Genomic DNA, 9,826 nt, shown 5'->3' on the forward strand with positions numbered 1-9,826 from the left:
CCTAGTGTGACCATCATGCTTCCTCTGTGCCAAAGCCTTGGTCAAGGGATCTGCGATGTTAGCCTCTGTAGGTACTCTGCAAATCTTCACATCTCCTCTATCGATAATCTCTCGAATGAGATGGAAGCGCCGTAGTATGTGCTTGGTCCGCTGGTGTGAGCGAGGTTCCTTCGTCTGTGCTATAGCTCCATTGTTGTCACAATAGAGCTCAACTGGGTCAGCGATGCTAGGAACCACCCCAAGTTCAGTGATGAACTTGCGGATCCAAACTGCCTCCTTTGCTGCCTCTGATGCAGCAATGTACTCGGCTTCTGTTGTAGAATCAGCTACTGTATCCTGCTTCGAACTCTTCCAGCTGACAGCACCACCATTAATGCAAAATACGAACCCCGACTGTGATCTATAGTCATCCTGGTCGGTCTGGAAGCTAGCATCACTATAACCCTTTACAGCTAGCTCATCATTGCCTCCATATATCAAGAAATATTCTTTAGTCCTTCTTAAGTACTTAAGAATATTCTTGACCGCTATCCAGTGACTTTCACCTGGATCTGACTGGTATCTGCTCGTCATGCTCAAAGCATACGAGACATCTAGTCGAGTACATAGCATGGCGTACATGATCGATCATATGACTGAGGCATAAGGGATCTGATCCATGCGGTCTCTCTCCTCTCTAGAAGAGGGACTTTGAGTCTTCGAAAGACTCACACCATGTGACATCGGCAGAAATCCCTTCTTGGAGTTCTGCATGGCAAACCGAAGGAGTACCTTGTCAATGTATGTACTCTGACTTAGGCCAAGCAATCTCTTAGATCTATCTCTATAGATCTGTATCCCTAGAATGCGGGATGCCTCACCTAAGTCCTTCATTGAGAAGCAACTCCCTAGCCAGGTCTTGACAGACTGAAGCATAGGGATGTCCTTCCCAATGAGTAGTATGTCATCCACATATAATATGAGGAAGACAACTATGTCCCCTACAACCTTCTTGTAGACACAAGGCTCATCTTCGTTCTTGATGAAACCAAACTGTTTGATCGCATCATCGAATCGAAGATTCCAGCTCCGAGAAGCTTGCTTTAGTCCATAAATGGACCTATGCAGCTTGCATACTCTACTAGTATGCTGTGGATCTACAAAACCCTCAGGTTGTGTCATGTACACATCCTCGAGTAGGTTTCCATTCAGAAACGCGGTTTTGACATCCATCTGCCATATCTCATAGTCATGGTAGGCTGCAATAGCAAGCATGATCCGAATGGACTTAAACATCGCCATCGAGAAAAGGTTTCATCATAGTCAATACCATGAATCTGTTTGAAACCTTTAGCTACCAAGCGACCCTTATAGATAAGTCCATCCATGTCAGTCTTTCTCTTAAAGACCCACTTGCACCCAATGGGTTTTACCCCTTCAGGTGGATCAACCAAAGTCCATACTTGGTTGGTGTACATGGATTCTATCTCGGATCTCATGGCTTCTAGCCATTTCTCGGAATCTGGTCTCATCACAGCTTCTTGATAGGTGGTAGGCTCATCCTCTATGAGCACAATGTCATCATGGTCAGACAAGAGAAATGAGTATCTCTCGGTGACGACGTACCCTATCGACCTGCGAAGAGGTATGTCTACATGAACAGTTGTTGTTCCTCAACTCCTTGTGGAACAACATCATCCACAACACTTTATGGTTCCATTCAATTTCCATCGTGGCATGAGTGCTATTGTTGCATCTTGAATTTCTTCAAGATCGAACGGCTCCCACTAGTCTTTCTAGAAACAAAATCCCTTTCTAGAAAGACCTCAGTCTTTGCCACAACTACCTTGTGCTGACTGGGAATGTAGAAGTAATATCCCTTAGTTTCCTTGGGATATCCGATGAAATAGCACTTGTCGGATTTGGGTCCTAACTTGTCTGAGACTTGACGTCGAACGTAAGCCTCACAACCCCAAATCCTCATGAAAGACACCTGGGCATCTCTCCCAGTCCATATCCTATATGGTGTCTTTATCATGGCCTTTGATGGAACTCGGTTGAGTATGAAAGCTGTCGTGTCTAGAGCATATCCCCATAGATATGTCGGAAGATCTGTGTGACTCATCATAGATCGTACCATATCTAATAAGGTACGATTCCTCCTTTCGGATACACCATTCCACTGTGGTGTTCCAGGAGGAGTGAGTTGAGATAAAATCTCACACTCAGCTAAGTAGTCACGAAACTCATGGCTTAAGTATTCACCACCTCGATCTGATCGAAGTACCTTAATACTCTTGCCAAGCTGGTTCTGTACTTCATTCTTGAATTCTTTGAACTTTTCAAAGGATTCAGACTTATGTGTCATCAAGTACACATAACCATATCTACTGAAGTCATCAGTAAATGTGATGAAGTATCTATAACCGCCTCTAGCAGCAACATTGAAAGGGCCACATACATCACTATGTATGAGTCCTAACAAATCAGTTGCTCTCTCGCTATGCCTACTAAAGGGCGTCTTGGTCATCTTGCCTCGTAGGCATGACTCGCATATCTCATATGATTCAAAATCAAATGAGTCCAGCAAACCATCCTTATGGAGCTGGGATAAGCGCTTGTCATTTATATGACCTAAACGACAGTGCCAGAGATAAGTTTGGTTCATGTCATTTGACTTGAACCTCTTGGTACTAATGTTATAGATAGGGCTCTCAAGGTCTAGAATATAGAGTCCGTTTATTAGAGGTGCACTACAATAGAACATATCTTTTAAATATACAGAACAACATTTGTCTTTTATTATAAAAGAGTATCCTTTCTTGTCTAAACAAGAAACTGAAACTATGTTCTTAGTAAGAGCAGGCACATAACAACAATCATCTAAATCTAGTACAAGCCCAGAGGGCAGAGATAGCTGATAAGTTCCTATAGCAACAGCAGCAACCCGTGCTCCATTGCCTACTCGTAGGTCCACCTCGCCCTTTGCCAATGCTCTGCTATTTCTCAGCGCCTGCACATCAGTACAAATGTGAGAAGCACATCCAGTATCTAATACCCATGATGTAGAAATAGATAGATTGACTTCTATAACATATATACAAGTGGAAGTCTCACTTCGCTTCTTCTTGAGACTCCAAGTATACCTTGCGGTTCCTCTTCCAGTGCCGGTCGGACTGGAAGGAGGTAGCATCCTTGGCGACCACTCCTTTAGGCTTCATTGCCTTGCCTTTGCCCTTGGTTTGGGACTTTCCTTACCTTTGGGCTTGCCCTTGCCCTTGTGCTCGGACCATCGAATGGGCTTAACCTTCTTAAGGTTAATCTCGTGATTCGTAACATACTAAGTAGTTCGGGCGTTGGCTTGTCAATCTCGTTCATGTTATAGTTGAGAATGAATTGACTATAGCTATCGGCAAGGACTGCAAGATCAAGTCGATGGCCGACTCTTGGCCAAGTGGGAACCCAGTCTTTGTAGGTTCTCTATGTACCCAATCATCTTGAGTACATAAGGACCTCGCATCTGACATCTTGCCTGAAACAGTGCCTCCGAGATCTCAAATCTCTCATGCCTCGCTTGTCCACGATATAGTTGGCGAAGATGCTCAACCATATCAAAAGCGCCCATCAACTCATGTTGCTTACGAGCTCTGAGTTCATGGTCGTGAGCATTAGGCAGGACACATCTAATCGTCGTCTTGATGCTTCTTGTAAGCATCTTTATCGGCTCATGGGGCATTGGCGGGAGGAGCCTCCGGAATGGGCTGCAACAGTTTACGCTCCTGGTGAGAACTATTCTCAAGTTCTGTACCAGTCCAGGAAATTCGCTCTGTTGAGCTTGTCCTTCTCAGGGACGGATCGCAGGAGAAGGAATTCGTGTTCGACGTCATGGTTATCTACAACAGAAAATTTGCAGAAATAAATATCATATTCTTTAAAAATTATTTAATTAGGCCTTTTAATTAAATGATGCTCCCATGAATTCTATAATTCTTGTGGGACAAGATCCACATCATACTAACCCTTGAGTTAGCTTTGGCTATCGCTGAGGCTTAGTATGATCGGGAGGTAACGATTACCAATTACATCTCTATGCAACTCTTGTTTATAGAATCAATATCGCATTTATATTAAAACTCGAGTTAGCTTTGGCTATCCGAGAGTTAATATAGATGTGATATTGATCTATCTTTCCAACTATTGGAAGAATGCCTATAGTTGACTCGATCCAACCGAGTAACTATGAATACTCAATCTAATTGAGTTTGTATTCACCCATGCGTTGATAGACGGGACCAAGATTGTTCCTCCGTATCCTACCAAGATAATATGTATTGCTCTGCTTTGGCAGATTCAACAATACATATGATCGAGGTAGTGATAGGTATCACGGCACAGTTAGGCATTAGAGTTGAGGCGATTGAGATCTAATCTAATTGAGAAGGGATGCATCTTGTGCACGACTTAGATCTAATCTAATCGCAAGGGTGCATCATGTGCACGACTTAGATCTAATCTAATCGTAAGGCACTAATTAATTAACTACTTATTAAATATGCATCACATACACAAGCAATTAATTAATCTATTTGTGATTTAGTCATGGCCCTACTACGATCTTCTCAAGCCAATGAGAAGATCAATTGGTCAACCTAGGGTCAACAGCTTCTTCAAGCTACTCCCTTTGACCACCTTGTGTTGCTCGTGCCCGCCTCGGAACTCCGTCTCGTGTGGACCCTCCACCGCTCCAATTTGTACATTACAATTTGAAACTCGAGTTACATTCGAGTCTAGATCTAATTTACAACAAGAAAATAAGATAAGGCACGACGCGCAGGTCGCGAATATAATACAACACTCGCAAACACACAACGGCACGCAGGCCGTATTATGAATTACAACACAACCAATCATATTGGGCTTTGGGCCATGACTATCACAAATTAATATATAATTCAAAATTATATATTTTTCATAATTTTCTATAATTTTAAAATTAATTTTTACAATTTTTACGAATAAAATTTCCCGGCGGTCCCGTTTAGCGGTTTCGGGCGCAATCGCGGAACGGATCCCCTTGCGGGGCCCAGGGGCATCGCCCCTACCCGCGATCTAACCATCGCGAGGGTTCCTTTGCGATCCAACAGCGCCTAAACCCGCTGTCCCAAAATGATTTGGGTCGAGACATTGCCATTTCGGAAAAATCTTCCCGACGGGTTCGTTTTTAGCGATTTCGGGTGCGATCGCGGAGCAAATCCCCTTGCGGGGTTAGGGGGAGTACCCCTACCCACGATCTAACCATCGTGAGTTGCTCCTTTGCGATCTAATGGCACCCAAGCCCGCTGTCCCAAATGGATTTGGGGCAAAACGAAGCCGGTTTTGAAAGATCTTTCCGGTAGCCGAAGCCTACAAGTGCCGAGACACTTGTGCTTCGCATAAAATCATAAAAACTAATTTTTACAGAAAATCACAGAAGGTTTTATTTTCATAAAAATAAAAACAAACTCGTACCACCTTGCACATGGCTCTTATACCATTGTTGGGTTTTTCGGGCCGCGCGCGTCGCGGAAACCCCGAATCGCCCAAGCCACGGATCTCGTGCAAGGTAAAACCGAACGAAAATACGAGTACGAGTTTGAAAACTTTAATCTACAGTAGATCTACATAAGGATAAACCATTTATACCTTTGTAGCGAAGCCCTTCGCAATCCCGCTTGTCCTTGGTTCGCCGGATCTCAAAAGTGTCAAAGTAGACACTTCTCTATTTGTATCCACACAAGCAAGAGATGGAGAAGAAACCTTAGAGTGTGCTAGCACTCAAGCAAGGTCTCGGCAAGAAGGAGAAGAGGGAGAGAAGAATTGTGAGCAAGAGGAAGAAGATGAAAATCAATTAGCCTTGAATGAAAAATAAAACATTCATTTTACACTCAAAGTGGCCAGCCACATTAAACCTTGTAACCCCCATGGAATATCAAGAGTCACAACTCTTGGTAACTCCCATGAGGTGGCATTTGGTCAAGTCAAACTTGACCAAATGAAGAGGCCTTGATGATGTGGCATTGGTCAAGTCAAAGTCAAGTCAAAAACATGACTCTTCATCTTCCTACTTAAGTCAAGTCAAACTTGACCACTTCTATCCCTTGGTTGATCTAATCTAACCATTGGTTCAAGCCAATTTTAATTTAATGAATCTCTATTCATTGAATTAAATTAATTAAATGAGTCTAAGTCCAAATTAGACTCACTTAACACATGAACCAACTTGAGTCCAACTCAATTATCCTACTTTGGATTACTCTTAATCCAATTTGGTTCATCATATGAACCTAATCATTTAGGTTCATCAAATGAACCTAGTCTCCATCTATTTGCCCTTAGTGTGTGACCCTATAGGTTCTTGTAACGTTGGCAATGCCCCTAAACCCATTTAGGAGCATAAGTAATGAGCGGTATCTAGCAACACATCATTACTACCCAAGTTACAAGAATGTCGAGATCCGACATCACCTTGTGACTACTAATTGTGACTCCTCACAACATGTGACATTGTCCTTCTATCCTAGACATCTAGATTGATCAATATGAGGCATAGACCGTGTCATCCTCTAATCAAACTAAATCTTGAACTCCAAGTAGACTCACTCGATCAAATGAGCTCAACATCTAATGTTGACTCATTTGGGCATGGTCATGCATAGTGGTCTCACTCTATCAAGAATAGCGATGTCGCTCCCGTCGATATGGGAGGATAGATCCCATCTACATCACTCACGTCCTCTGCATAATTCGTTATATACCCGGTAGCCTTTATAGTCCACCCTATTACGGGTGACGTTTGATGAAACCAAGTACATAACTCCTTATGTGAGGATCCATGGTGACTTCAAGAAGGACTAATAGTCATACTAATAGCCACATGAGAAAGTATATGACACTCATATAACGATCCATGATACTTTCTCATGGTGGGTCATTCAGTATACATTCTCTAATGCATACCCATGTGTCAGCTTGATATCTCTATATCCATGACTTGTGAGATCAAGTCATCGAGCTGACCTACATGCTAGTCTTATTGTATTAATATTGTCCCTGAATGTTAATACTCGACTAGGAATGATTTAGAGTAGTGTTCCCTATATCATCTCACTATCGATTCAACTAATCGATTGATATAGGTATGAACCTTCTACTCAAGGACGCTATTATACTTAGTCTATTTGGCACTAATACAAATAAGTATAATAACCAAACAAATGCCTTTATTAATATACAAGAATATGATACAATGAGTCCATACAATCATCAAATGATTGGCTCTAGGGCTCTAACTAACAGAAGCTACATGGGAGACCGAGTCCGCCATGAGGAGTCGCTATCTAGAGTTATTCGGTGAGTTTTAATTTCGAGGACGAAATTTTATATAAGGGAGGTAGGAATTATAACGCTTAGGATTCTCCTAACGTGAACTACCTTTAGGTAAATAGTTAAACCACTGGATTAATTTAATTAGGTGGATTATTCATTTTAATAAAAAAAAATGAACGAATTTAAAAATATATATATATAATAAATACTAAAGGTTACGTAATTGGAAATACATCAGAATGGGTGAGCTTTATCTAATGGGTAATTAAAACTAAAGCCGATTTATATATATTTATATATAAATATATTTATATATAAGGAGGGGGATTAGGTTAAAAAAAAAGGGAGAGAAGAGGGAGGGGGAAAGGAGACAGAAAGGCAAGAAACGGCAGCCGCCGTGGTCGTGCTGGAAAAAACATAGCAAGAGAACAAAGGCGTGAAGTTTTTGGGAGAAGGGAGTTCCAACCAAAGGTTTCTCACTCGTGCCCCTTGTCTCCCTACAAAGGCACTTCTTTAACCCTTATTTTGTTCTTTTTGATTTGCACCACATAAATTATACTAAGCTTGTTTATAATGTGATGCATATGGAAGCCCGTAGCTCATGTATGTACCTATGTCATCTTCTCGAATTTTGTTTCTTCTTCTATGACCCACCCAAGCTCTTCCAATTTTTAGCAGGGGGTTTGTTAGAAAGGATTGTTTTTTTACGACCATGCAATTTTAGGAATTTTCTTCTTATGATATATCATGCACAGGTTTGAAGAAAAGGGCATGGTATTAGTTGCTCCTAGGAAGTTATATAATGCAGGTTCACATTGTTATGCATGGTTAATCAGTAGCTTGGGTACTTTCTCACGTTTTTATGAATTTATATGTGATTTAACTGAGTCTACCAGATTCTTGAGGCGCTCATGATAAAAGGATTATTTTCAGTGATTATGGAATTTATGTAATTAGGATGATCTATCTTAAAGATGAAGTTTTTTAAATCAGATCATTCCAGGTTGGAAGGTAACAGGTGGAAAATTCTCTCCTTTGGTATGACATCTCTTTTCATGTTGGTTGCTTTTAAAAAAAAACTTATGATGATGATGATGAGCTAATGGGAATGTTGTGAGGGAAAAGGCCCCAGAGGGAGCCTGTTTGCGGGAAAAGGCCCGGAGGGAGTCTGTTTACGGGAAAAGGCCCCAGAGGGAGTCCGTTTATGGGAAAAGGTCCCAGAGAGAGTTCGTTTACAGAAAAAGACCCAAGAGGGAGCTCGTTTACAGGAAAAGGCCCCAGAGGGAGCCCAATATCGGATTTCCCATAATAGGCCCCGGCCCAGCGACGAGGATTGTTGACGCCTGCCGCTAGGTACCATGGTTCCACAGCTGAGATTGGTCACTTGACCAAATAAAGATAGCTAGCTACTTCTAACGATTACGCCTCACTCTAAAGGGATTTTTTTTATATATTTATATATAGGATATAGGGTGATGATTAATGTTATGCAATGATATGGTGAATAGGGAGGAGAGGAGCTCACGAAATCTTTCCCTTAATATCTTATTCAAACTATCAAATTTCTAAATATATTTTCCTACTCTACGCTCTGCAAGTTTATTTCTCTCCTATTACATGCTAACTTATTGTTACATATACACTTATCTCATTTAATATATGGAGTAGGTATTATATATTTGCATGAATAGCTGCTACTCTTATTTTAAATGCCTATTGTTAAATGTGACATTTTCTTTAGCAAGGCAGGTATGGAATTAGTGCATAGATAATTGTTGACACCTACAGATATCTCTCATCCTTCTTTTGAACTTAGAGTCGTTAACCTATTCATGTTGTATATGTAATATTGATTATCTTTAGTTAGGAAATGCTGAGCCTTAGTCTCACTCAGTTGTGTGGGTGCAGGTAATAATAGTCTTGAGGTGGAAAGCTCTAACACTTGACTGGTTCGGGCCACTGCAGTTCACACCCGAGGACCTTGCTGATTATCGCGTTAGGATGAAACATTATTTCTTTTACCATTTATGAGTAATTTGAGGAAATAATAATAAATAAAAAAAGACTGATGCTTAAGTAATGTTGCTGAGCTCTAAGATGCCTCTGCTATCTTATCAGCTAAAATCTCCTTTAGTTTTCCTTTTGGCAATTCATGATCTGGGTATTTTGTTAATAAGAATCTGAAGCTAAATATTTATACTAATCAAGTGAAACTTTTAAGTGATGCTGCTAGAAGATTGTGTTTATCGTGTACAGTTTGTTGGGGATAAATTCACATTCAAATTGTTTGTTAGTGTGGCATGTATTCCTTGGAATTTAATTAGGTTGGTATATTTTTTTTAAAAAAAATATATGATAGAAGTTAGGGTCGTTATACTTCTTCTCTTGACCCGAAAGTAGAAGCTTCTCCTTCTTCTTGATCCGGTGTCAACGAAGGTCGCTCCCCCTCAATCCTTGAGGCGGAGGCTTCTTCATCTTGATC

At 41.0% G+C, this 9,826-nt stretch overlaps 1 long non-coding RNA gene across 1 annotated transcript; it reads left to right on the forward strand.

Annotated features, from left to right (window-relative positions):
• The first annotated feature begins 7,684 nt into the window (after positions 1-7,684).
• On the forward strand, positions 7,685-9,568 carry LOC122017106. Its single transcript, XR_006121273.1, has 2 exons — positions 7,685-7,815; positions 9,253-9,568. It is a non-coding gene; the product is annotated as an uncharacterized LOC122017106 (long non-coding RNA).
• The last annotated feature ends 258 nt before the right edge of the window (positions 9,569-9,826 follow it).

The sequence above is a fragment of the Zingiber officinale genome, chromosome 8B, assembly GCF_018446385.1.
Source record: "Zingiber officinale cultivar Zhangliang chromosome 8B, Zo_v1.1, whole genome shotgun sequence".
NCBI lineage: Eukaryota > Viridiplantae > Streptophyta > Magnoliopsida > Zingiberales > Zingiberaceae > Zingiber > Zingiber officinale.